Source organism: Boleophthalmus pectinirostris, unplaced genomic scaffold (genome assembly GCF_026225935.1).
Source record: "Boleophthalmus pectinirostris isolate CB_2022bp ecotype Guang Dong unplaced genomic scaffold, ASM2622593v1 HiC_scaffold_17, whole genome shotgun sequence".
Classification (NCBI taxonomy): Eukaryota; Metazoa; Chordata; class Actinopteri; order Gobiiformes; family Gobiidae; genus Boleophthalmus; species Boleophthalmus pectinirostris.
In genome coordinates, this window is record NW_026571115.1 from 3,180,550 (window position 1) to 3,192,917 (window position 12,368).

The window sequence follows — 12,368 nt, forward strand, 5'->3', positions numbered from 1 at the left end:
CAGTCTTATGGAGGTGCTCCGGCCTCTGCACAAATGAATGGATGTTCTCTATGTTCAAATCTCCCAGCTGCTGTTTCACAGAGTCAGTTCTTCGATGTATGAGTAGGCAGGTTCTGTGTTTGCAGATGTTCTTGCAGTAACTGAGGCTGTAGCCGACCACTGATAATCATATTTATGCGTGATGAAAACGTTGTTCTACGTTTTACCAAAGGTTTTACAGAACATGTTTTCGCAATCCTTCAATAGATTAAGTTGCAATATGTTTATTCAAATATGAGGCTAAATGACATTTTTGTATGATAAATGAAAAAGCTGTTTTACATTTAACATGTTTTCTCAATGCTGGCAATGAAAAGCCTACAGATTAAATAACCTACAACATTTTTTATTATTTAACTTCCCTTTTTTCTTTGATAAATGAAAATACTGTTTTACATTTATCATATTTTCTCAATACTGGCAATGTTTTAAAAAAGCCCAACAGTGGATGACATACATCAGATGAAGAAAAAGAGGTAGAGTGCTTCACTGGGTCTTAAAAGAGTAAAAAAATAGCACTATCTTGGTGGTCGAAACATGCAATAAAGGACTTTAAATAGTTTCAGTCGGAATGCCTCGGGTTTGTACCTTGCCCACTTTTACACTTTCCAGTAAGGGTAAAAAAAAAAAAAAGGATTACATATGTTTATTCAAAGATGAAATGTTTTCTGTGACAAAACGTTGTTGGGCATTTTTTACTGAAGAGGGTGTGTTTTCAAACATGATTGGGCACAAATCACTAAACCCAATCTGGCAACCCTTCTGTGCAGGAGCATATGTGACATCAGGACAGTGATGCAAAGGATTGTACTGCCAACTGTAAGGAAGGTTTGAATAGGACCCAGGAGAGATCACAAAATTACTCAGACATACATGGATGATATATACAATGACAAGTTTTTAATGAGAGCACATCCCATTTCTTCCAGCAGATGGCGCTGTAATTATTCAGGGTTTTTAAGAGATTCAATAACTGATCTTTTTGATATTTTGAACTCATGAAAGACAAAAACAAAACAAAAATCTACAGTATTTCCACTCTCAAACTTTTCTTTAAGACGTTTTTCTGCGGTGCTGTCCAGTCTTGAATATTGCACTCACATCGAGCACTTTTACAAACCAAATCCAGCCTAATGAACAGAAGTGCAGTTTTTTTTTTCTCCGTGACTGTTAAAGGCGTCGGAGCTGAGTCCTCCGCGTCCTCCGCTGACCTCTCTCTCAGATAAGTCCACGCGCGCCCAGTCCAAGGAGCTCCGTCTAAATTTGGGAAACTTGTCCTGGGCATTAATTGGCCAATCAATCACCTGCGTTTTCAAATGACCCTGCCCTCCAGCGGCCCTCGCACACCCTCAAAGTCACACCAACTCCTCCCAATCTGCCGCAGGAGCTTTGAACTCACTGCAGAAACAACGCGAGGATGCACTTTACACACTGTTTAATGCCTCTGGAAATGTGTTTTGCACTTGCGCTGGTGGTACGCTGCCTCTATAGCCACAGCTGTCCCGGGGCAGACTGATAGAACAGTGGCTGCCAACGACCTGCACCACACATTTTTGTAGACTATTACTTTACGCAAAACCAATTTATAACTTGTAGATTCTGAAAGTTATTAAAAAAGGTAAAAAGAAAATATAAAAACAGCGGCAATAGCTTTGTTTGTAGAGCGTTCGTCCTCTGACCCGAAGGTTGGCAGTGCAATTTCAGCTCCCACAGATGAATGCCGTCGTTGTGTCCTTAGGCAAGACACTTAACCCACCTCATCTCAGTGTGTGTGTGAGTGTTTTGAGCCTTAAAGACGGAAAAAAATATATAAACGCTGAATAAAAATGTGACCATTTACTCAGCAAAAAAGTGGAGTGTTAAAACTGACTCTCACAGAATCAATTTGAACATTTTCTCAGGGTTTATGTGAGTCAAATTAACTCTACTTTTTACTCAAATTAACAGACTTTTTTGGAAAAGTTCATTAAGTAACACTGGACCAAAGTTCTTGTTTAACCCCGAAATCAAGAGTTATATTAATGCAGGGGGCTCCTAGTCAGGCTGGCGTCATCTAGTGCCTCCACTCATTTTCATTTCTCTCCAGCGACTAGATCAGGAATCAAAATACACTAGACGGTTTGCAAGAACCCTGGAAGTGTGAGTTCAAGCACCAGCCAATCAGTGAAGAGCCAAATATTCTGTGTTGTCAACGATTCCCGAGATCGAGGATTTAAAGCAGGAACAAAGAGAATGTTTGGTGAATTTCATCAAGGGGAAAGACGTTATTGTCCTTCTTCCTACGGGATTTGGGAAAAAAATTAATACAACAGTTAGCCCTGTTAGCGGCGCATTACATACGTCACGACCAAATAGCAGCGATTTTTTACATAAAAGTACCTGCCTACAGTCGAGCGAACGAATCCTTAACGCTGCGAGGTCAGACTGATGAATCAGGCTAGGGGTCTCAAACCTGTAGCTCCAACCTTTTCCAAGTAGCTCGAGGAGGGATTTCAGAATTATACTATTGTGCTAAATAACAAAACAAAAAAAAAGGCTTATTTACACGCCTATTACCATTGTAAATGTATCATTTTGAAGCCCAACTCTGTGCAGTAATAAATGGACAGTGGTTTATGTTTTATAGGCGTCTCACTGCGCTGCAAGACTCGACCTCTGTCTTTTAATCTTCTCAATTTCTTGCGGCTGTTAAAACTTGTAGCTCTCCGGAACTTTTCTTTTGTAAAGGAGCTCACCAGAGGAAAAAGGTTAGAGACCCCTGTATTAACGTTTTGAGAGTAAACGGATAACAGCTTGTAGGGTTATTCTGATTTAGCTAAACAACACACAAAGGTGTTTTATTTTTACTCTTTATTTTGGTTAATTGAAGATGAAATTCTGTACAAAACTGATTCAAACTGGTTTCTCTCATGAAAATTTGAAGTGGTGGGTTGGAGGAGGGGTAGTTGAATGAACACTTGGGGAAATTGAATTAACACTAAAAGAGGTTAAATTAACACTAAGGGAAATTTAATTACCACTAGGGGAAGCTGAATTAACACTAAGGGAGTTGAATGAACGTCACTCATATCAAGTCTGGCAAAGAACCCCAACTCCAACCCCTCATTTAACTTTCAAAGAGTTAAAATAACACTTTTTTTCTTTTTTTTTTTTTGTATTAAAACAACTTTGAAATATTTTACCCTAAAATTTTAACCATCATAAAAAAAAGAAAGAAAGAAAGAAAATGTCAAAAAGAAAACAAACAACATCACTGCACTGAATAACACAAATAAATAAAACCCAAAACCACTGAACTCTTATATTGTGGGAGTCTTTACTAAATTATTAAACCAATTTATCGTGTTTTAATTCAATCAAAGGCATTTTTTATTTATTTATTTAGTTTAGTTTAGTTAGTTTTGTTTTATGGAGTGATTGAGTTGCCTCTCCACTGATCTGATATGTAACAGAAATGATGGCTCCACCCACCTGTCTCCATGGAAACAAATGACTTTAATCCCATTCTCGGTAATGGAATGACATCTCCACGGAGACAAGCAGGAAAAGTTACAGAATGCATCTTTAAATTTGTGTCTAAATGAATCAAAGTGACACAGATCTTCTGAAGCGAAGTCCAGACGTGTTCTTTTCTCCTCTAATCACGCTCATGTTTTTTTGAAAGTTCCTGTGATTTGGGACATTTAACCGTGCGCCCCCTCAGCCCTGACCTTCACTCTCCTCCTCCTCTCCTCCTCCAATCCTCCTCTCCTCCTCCTCTCCACCTCGTCCCCTTCTCTCTCTCCACAGGGTCAAACTCTTGGTCATCTAATATTTATGATATTAATAAGCGCCTTTAGCAGGAAAAAGGAACATAAATAAAGGACAAGTGCAGATTAGAGCGTCCATTTGGTTTAATGAGAGGAGAGGAGGAGAGAAGAGAGGAGAAAAGAGGAGGAAAGAAGAGGAGAGAGGAGAGGAGTAGAGATGAGGAAAGGAGAGAAGAAGAGGAGAAAAGGGGGAGGAGAGAGGAGAGAAGAGGAGGAGAGAGAAGAGGAGGAGAGAGGAGGAAAGAAGAGAAGGAGAAAGGAGGAGAGAAGAGGAGAAACGAGGAGGAGAGAGAGGAGATGAGGAGAGCAAAGAAGAAAGGAGAAGAGAGGAGAAGAGGGGAGGAAGGAAGAGGAGGAGAGAAGCAGAGAGACGAGATAATAGGAAAGGAGGGGAGAGGAAGAGAAAGGAGGAGAGATTAGGAAAGGAGAGAAGAGGAGGAGAAAGCAGGAGAGGAGAGATTAGGAAAGGAAAGAAGAGGAGGAAAAGGAAGAAGAGAGATGAGAGGAGAGGAGGAAGGAGAGGAGGAGAAAGGAGGTGAGAGGAGGAGAGAGAGGAGAGAAAAGGAGGGGAGAGGAGGAGAGAAGGGGAGAAAAGAGGAGAAGAGAGAGGAGGGGAGGAGAGAGAAGAGAGGAGAGAAGCGGAGGGGATAGGAGAGGAGGAGGAGAAAGGAGGTAAGAGGAGGAAAGAAGAGGAAGAGAGAAGAAAAGTGGAGGAGAGAAGAGGAGGAGAGAGGAGAGGAAAGGAGAAAGGCAGAGAGACGAGATAATAGGAAAGGAGGGAAGAGAAAGAGAAAGAAGGAGAGGAGAGATTAGGAAAGGAGAGGAGGAGAAAGGAGGAGAGGAGAGATTAGGAAAGGAGAGGAGGAGAAAGGAGGAGAGGAGAGATTAGGAAAGAAGAAGAGGAGGAAAGAGGAGAGGAGAAGTGATGAGACAAAACAAATGATAAAATTTCGTCATAAGTGTGAATATGTGGTACAGAGGAGGACAGTGTGTACAGAGTGTATGAATGCTGTGTGTGTGTGTGTGTATGTGTGTGTGTGTGTGTGTGTGTGTGTGTGTGTGTGTGTGTGTGTGTGTGTGTGTGTGTCTCTGTTCATCGATGTGCGTTCGTGTGACCTGCTGTCGGCAAAGTCACAAACGCTCAATATAAATAAAGTTCGACAGAAACGGTGAAATTTCTCTCAGACTTGTGCTCAGAGGGTTTCCTACTGAGGTTGTGGGTTCGACTCCCGTGATGATGATGATGATGATGATGATGATGATGATGAAGATCCTCTCCTATAAGAACAAGTTTATCTGGATATTTTCATACACAATAAATGATAAATGACATTATTATGCAGTAATCAACACATACATAAAGGACATTATTATTATTATTATTTTATTTAAATATAATCTAAAAAAATAAAATAAAAATACATAAATAAAATATAAATAAATAAATGATAAAAATAAATACATAAATAAATAAATAAAATATGAATAAATACATAAATTAAAAATAAAAATACATAAATAAATAAAAATCCTCTCTCTCTCCTCCCCCTTCTTTCTTTGTCTCTCCTTTATATAATCGCCCCTCCCTCCATCCTCTCCTCTTTCTCCTCTTCTCTATCCTTTGACCCTCTCCCTCTTCTTCTCTTTTTCCTCCTTCCCCCGTTCCTCCTCCTCCTCTTTCTCTCCCCCTCTGTTTGTCTTTCCTTCCTATTCTCTCTCTCCCCCTCTCTCTCCACTCCCTCTCTCTACTCTTCTTCTGTCCTCTCCTCCTCCCTTCCTCAACTCCTTCCTCTTTGGCCTTCCTCCTCCCCTCTTTCTCTCCTTCCATTGTTCTGTCTTATCTCACCTCTTTTCCTCCATCCCCTCTTCTCTTTCCTTTGACCTTCTCCCTCTTCTCTTTCTCTCCTTCATTCTGTCTCACCCTTCCGCTCTCGCCTTCCTACTCCCTCTCCTCCTCCTTCTTTCTCTCTCTCTCTTTCCTCTCTCTCTCTCTCCTCCTCCTCCTCCTCCTCTCCTCTTGGTCTCTCCTCGTGGCACACATGAGGAGTCTGCAGTGGGAGCAGACCTGTTTGTTACAGACGTGTGTTTCTGAGCAAAGCTTTCGAGGAAAAAAAAAAAAAAAAAAAGCACTAAAGAAAGAAAAAAACTCTCCAATTCTAATCAGTGTCACTGGGCTGTGGTGAAAAACAGATAATTAAAGCGTCCGCAGGTGAATCTGTGCTCCATGTTAAACAGCCTGTACACCACTTGATCACACTGCACATGTGCACACTGCACACACTCACACCGCACATGTGCACACTGCACACTGCACACGCACATCACACCGCACATGTGCACACTGCACACTGCACACGCTCACACTGCACACGCTCACACTGCACACGCTCACACTGCACACGCTCACACTGCACACACTCATATGTGCACACTAGGGATGGGCATGATTAGTCGATTAATCGATAATTGATCATTAAGAATTTCATCGATTATGTAAATTTTAATCGACAAACCGAATGTAGGTTGTTGTGTGTATCGTGACCAAACAGGTGTGTACATGTGTCTCTGCATCAGAAGGAGCGAGACACAAACAGTGGGTCAGTCTGTAACGAACCGAAGCACAAATGTGGATTTAACGATGATTTGTACAAGAAATTCCACACTTTCCGTTGCGTTTAGGACAAGTGTGAGTCCATGTGCACAGTGTATAAAGCAGCACATATGTTTCTGTGTCCAGTGGGAAAAAGCTTTACCAGGTGAGAGCAGCGCAGTGTGGATGACGAGGCCCCGCCCCCCTCCCCCCGTACGGTGTCCTGGATTTGACAAACGCAAATCTGGTCACACTAACCTGTATTCACCTGAGTCATGTCTTTTAATCCAACAGAAGTTAAACCGTATCAGCGACACAAGAGCTGGAGTTTTATCTTCACTTAGTTTATGTAAATTATCAATAAGATTTTAAGTTTAGTTTCTGTGAGATTTGCGTAAAACTGAATTAAACACATTATAATAAACAGGCTGATGTGGCTCTAGAGTGGCTACGGCTTATTTGTCATAAAGTTGAATTTATTTATGCAGATTAGTGCAGATATGAATCATAATGATGATAATTTTAATATAAAAACATTAATGATTCATGATTAATCGATAATCGATCGTTAATTCTCTCGACGATCGATTAAGAACATTTCATTGTATGCCCATCCCTAGTGCACACACTCACATGTGCACACACTCACATGTGCACACACTCACATGTGCACACACTCACATGTGCACACACTCACATGTTCACACAATGTGCACACACTCACATGTGCACACACTCACATCATTGGGACCTGCTCCTAGATGAAAACAAAGTCCTGACACACAACTGTCACATTACACATTTTCAACAACCACACATCACTGCAGAGAAATCCTGCTCCCAACTAGAACACTCAAACTACTTTATGCCACTTACACAAATCAAGTATCATCAAAAGATCCGACACAAAAGTGACTCTTGTGAGCTTTAAGCCGTGTCAGAATGTTGTTTCCTCCTCAAAAACACACCTGGACTGGTGTTTTGTTTCATTCACATGTTGAAACGTGGAACAGAAGTGGAGTGTTTTCCATTTCAGAGAAGAACTCCACGTGCTCTGTGTTTACAGAAGTTGTCCAAACATGGACGCAGCATCGAGCACCTGGAGATTTTAAAGTTCCTCTCGTACCAGAGCCAGAACATGAACAACTTACTTGTTTTAAGGAGGAGATTGAGAAGGAGAAGGACCAGGTTTTTGGTCGTGGTGTTTTGTGGGACAGCGGCAGCGACGCCTGTTGAAAGGAACATGTGGATGTGGCGACGGAGCCAAGAGTGGTGAGTGGTGATGTGCTTCACTTCAGTGACACGGAGTTCATTAACTATTGTCGCCTACTTCAGTGCAGAATAGTGACGTTTGTGTCTTATTGATAACGTGTAGGTGGATGAATGCACTTTGGCCGTTCACACTGAAGTCACATGTCAAAAGATCAGATATGTATTGGTTTTAGGAGCACATATCCAAGTGTCCTGGGTCACATTTGAAAAAATCTGATCTGTGTCGTTCAGACTGTCATTAAAATATCAGATACAGATCATATAGGGGCCAAAAAATCAGATTTCGGTCACTTCAGGCTGCAGTCTGAGCGCAGCCTAAAAGTTTGTCTTCATCCCTGACAGTTTGTTCTTCTCCTGCGCTCTTCCTCAGAGTCTCATGATGTTGCTGTGACATGTCGTTCAGCTCATTTAAACATGTGTAAATGAAACAAAACACAACTCGAGGTTTGTTTTTGAGGAGGTAACAACATTAGAACATGTCTTAAAGCTCACAAGAGTCAGTTTTGTGTGATATAGAATCTTAAACCTGATCAGTTTCCGCGGGCCTGGTTGGGCATCAGGTGTAAAAGTGGTCCTTCCTCTATCATTCTCTGCACCATTTAGTCCCTCCTCCCAAACCGAGTCTGTCTGAGCTCAGAATAGACCAATAAAACCAAAAAGACCTTCTCTCCGTGCGCCTAAAGCTGTTCAGCGCGGCGTCGGTTCAGCTCCGCTCCCCTTTCCTCTTTCTGCTCAATTAAAAATCAGCCATATTTGATTTTGTCCTTTCTTTACGAGTCAGGTCCGTGTGCAGCGAGACAGACCGCCGTATCGCCACCGCAGCGACGTCTCGGAATGGGGCGAAAAGCGCTCATTTGTACCTTTAACGTTCTGGATGTAGATGAACTTTTAAAAAGGTAAGTAACTGAAATGTGAAATGATTCATCAGAGGGCAGCCAGCTAGTAAATGTGATTTCCACCACGCACAGAAACAGAAAGAGACAAAGAAAGAGAGACGGAGAGAGGGAGATAGAAGGAGAGACAAAGAAAGAGAGACGGAGAAAGAGAGACGGAGAGAGGGAGAGAGAAGGAGAGACAAAGAAAGAGAGAGAGAGGGAGAGAGAGAGGGAGAGAAAGAAAGAGACAAAGAAAGTAAGAGAGAGAAGGAGAGACAAAGAAAGAGAGAGAAGGAGAGACGAAGAAAGAGACAAAGAAAGAGAGAGGGAGACGGAGAGAGAGAGACAAAGAAAGAGAGACGGAGAAAGAGAGAGAGTGATGGAGAGAGAGAAGGAGAAGGAGAGAGACAGAAATACAGAGAGCGAGAAAGAAAGAGACAAACAAAGTGAGAGAGAGGGAAGGAGAGACAAAGAGAGAGAGAGAGAGGGGGAGAGAGAGGGAGACAAAGAAAGTGAGAAAGAGAAAATGAGAGAGCGGAAGGGGCCAGAGAGAGAGAGAGAGAGAAGGAGAGATGGGGAACAGAAAGAGAGAGAAATACAGTGGTGGAGGAGGAGGAGAGAGACAGAAGAGAGAAAGTGAGGAGAGAGGGAAGAGAGAGAGAGGAGAGAGCATATTCCCCCCTGAGGCCCTGCAGGTCGTGGGTGCAGGTCGTGGGTGCAGGTCGTGGGTGCAGGTCGTGGGTGCAGGTTGTGGGTGAGGTTGTGGGTGCAGGTTGTGGGTGCAGGTTGTGGGTGCAGGTTGTGCAGTTGTGGGTGTGGGTGGAGTTGTGGGTGCAGGTTGTGGTGTTGTTGTGGTGCAGGTTGTGGGTGCAGGTTGTGGGTGTAGGTTGTGGGTGCAGGTTGTGGGTGTTGGTTGTGGGTGCAGGTTGTGGGTGCAGGTTGTGGGTGGGTGCAGGTTGTGGGTGCAGGTTGTGGGTGCAGGTTGTCGGTGTTGGTTGTGGGTGTTGGGTTGTGGGTGCAGGTTGTGGTGCAGTTGTGGGTGGCAGGTTGTGGGTGCAGGTTGTGGGTGTTGGTTGTGGGTGCAGGTTGTGGGTGCAGGTTGTGGGTGCAGGTTGTGGGTGTTGGTTGTGGGTGCAGGTTGTGGGTGCAGGTTGTGGGTGCAGGTAGGTTTGTGGGTGTTGTGGGTTGTGGGTGCAGGTTGTGGGTGCAGGTTGTGGGTGCAGGTTCACTGTGCGACTGTTGCAGAATTACAAATAAGTCTTTTGCACATGAAAAGTAAAAATGATCATAGTGACAAATTAATTTGATCTTGATTAAAAGTCATTTATTTGAAGAAAATAAAAATCACTGGGCCTTATTCATGAAATGTTCTTGCAAACACTTTTGTACTTAAGGCCTTTTATGAACATTTTTGACATTCACAAAACTTTTTCTTAACTCAAAATGTTCTTGTGGAAGAGCAAATTCTACAAACAGTCAGGAGCATTTGAAAGAACAATGAAACAAAAAAGTCCTCCATGACTGTAAGTGATATATTTTTTAATTATTTCCTATAAATCACAGGTGTCAAACATGCGGCCCGTGGGCCAGATCCTCCAAGACCTTTAATTTGGCCCTCAGCTGACTTTCTACTGAATATTTTAATTATATTTTCTATTAAAATCTTGTTAATTTTCTGTGGTGTTTATCCAGCGTCTCCAGCGTCTCTGTACGTGCTCCTCCCACAGAGCAGCACAAATGAAGACTTGTCTCTTTCCAAACGCTCTTAAAGGACGATCGTTTTGACTGTTGACCGTGAACCCCTCATCAGAAAATGTCCACATGAGAAAAGTGGACCTGAGTGCAGGATTTTACAAGAAAAATTGACTTATTCTATTTACAGACAAGTTATGTTAAAACATTGTGTTGAAATTGTATTTTTCTTAAAGTTTCAGGTTTTCATAATATTTAAATTTTGTAAAAGAAAGAGTTCATCATTAAAAAGATTTCTGTAATAGATTTGTGTTTTCTGCACAATATTTGAAACTTATTGTTATTTTTGGGGTTTATATGACATGAGTTTCTGATCCAGACACTTTGGGATCAAAGTAGGTTGGATACGACCCCCAGACCAAAATGAGTTTGACACCCCTGAACTAAACATATGACTGTGTGAACCAATCTCATTTATGAGTTGTTTTCTAGAGCCTGTGTCTATTAGTCTGTTTCATCAGCTGGTTTCACTTCATACAAACCGTCTGACGTCACAGTGTTAGAATTTGTTCACTCGACAGTAGCCAGGTACTTTTTTAATTTAACCAATCGCTGCTATTTGGTCGTGACGTTTGTAATGCTCCACTAACAGGGCTAACTGGTATATTAAGCTTTTCCCAAATCCCGTAGGAAGAAGGACAATAATGTCTTTCTCCTTAACAAAATTCACCAAACATTCTCTTTGTTCCGGCTTTAAATCCTCAACCTCGGGAATAGTTGCCAACACTGAATATTTGGCTCTTCACTGATTGGCTGGTGCCCGAACTTGCTCTTCCAGGGTTCTTGCAAACTGTCTAGTGTATTTTGATTCCTGATCTAGTCACTGGAGAGAAATGAAATTGAGCGGAGGCACTGTGTGGCGTCAGCCTGACTATGTGTCTGTTGGGTGTAACAAAGTTTCTCCAGTGAGTGTCAGTCTGTCCCAGCCCCAGTGCCTCCATATGAGCCTCTGTCCCAGCCCTGACCAGAACACACTCTTATGCACAACCAGCCCCCTCCCTCAATATTTACCATGGACCTTGGAAAGCACGATAAATACAATAAAAGTGTCTCTTATTTCAGTAAGTTTCTGACTTAAATCTTCCTCCCTGTGTGTGTTCATGTGAGTTTGGACATTTGAAATCTACTGAAGCTGTAAAACAGTCGTAGTCTGTAGACGCTCCACCTGACCTCCTCATCATCACTCTCTCCTCACACTTTCACACGTCAGAATACCAAACCTATATTGACCATAGATGGAAGTTCAGACTGTGTTTCTAACCAAATACAGATTCATTTTCTATGTAAATGAAATGTCAATGAGCGTGGTGGTGTTGATGAAAAAGAAACAGGTCGACTGACTTCCACATTACAAAACCGTGGTGCTCAATGGGAGGTGACGATAGCTATTCACTAAACTGGGATTTAGACTTTAGGTTTTTGGACATTCAAAAACTCGAGTGAAGCTGTAAAACTATGAAACTGCTGATCAGTGAAAGCTGAGGAGGAGCAGAGGAGGAACAGAGGAGCTGAGGAGGAGCAGAGGAGGAGGACAGAGGAGGAACAGAGGAGCAGAGGAGGAACAGAGGAGCTGAGGAGGAACAGAGATGCTGAGGAGGAACAGAGAAGCTGAGGAGGAGCAGAAGAGCTGAGGAGGAGCAGAGAAAGCTGAGGAGGAGCTGAGGAGGAACAGAGCAGCTGAGGAGGAGCTGAGGAGAAGCTAAGGAGGAGCTGAGGAGGAGCTGAGGAGGAACAGAAACGCTGAGGAGGAACAGAGAAGCTGAGGAGGAGCAGAGAAGCTGAGGAGGAACAGAGAAGCTGAGGAGGAGCTGAGGAGGAACAGAGAACTGAGGAGGAACAGAGAAGCTGAGGAGGAACAGAGCAGCTGAGGAGGAGCTGAGGAGAAGCTAAGGAGGAGCTGAGGGAGGAGGAACAGAGAAGCTGAGGAGGAGCTGAGGAGGAGCTGAGGAGGAACAGAGAAGCTGAGGAGGAGCTGAGGAGGAGCCTGAGGAGGAACAGAGAGCTGAGGAGGAAGCTGAGGAGGAGCTGAGG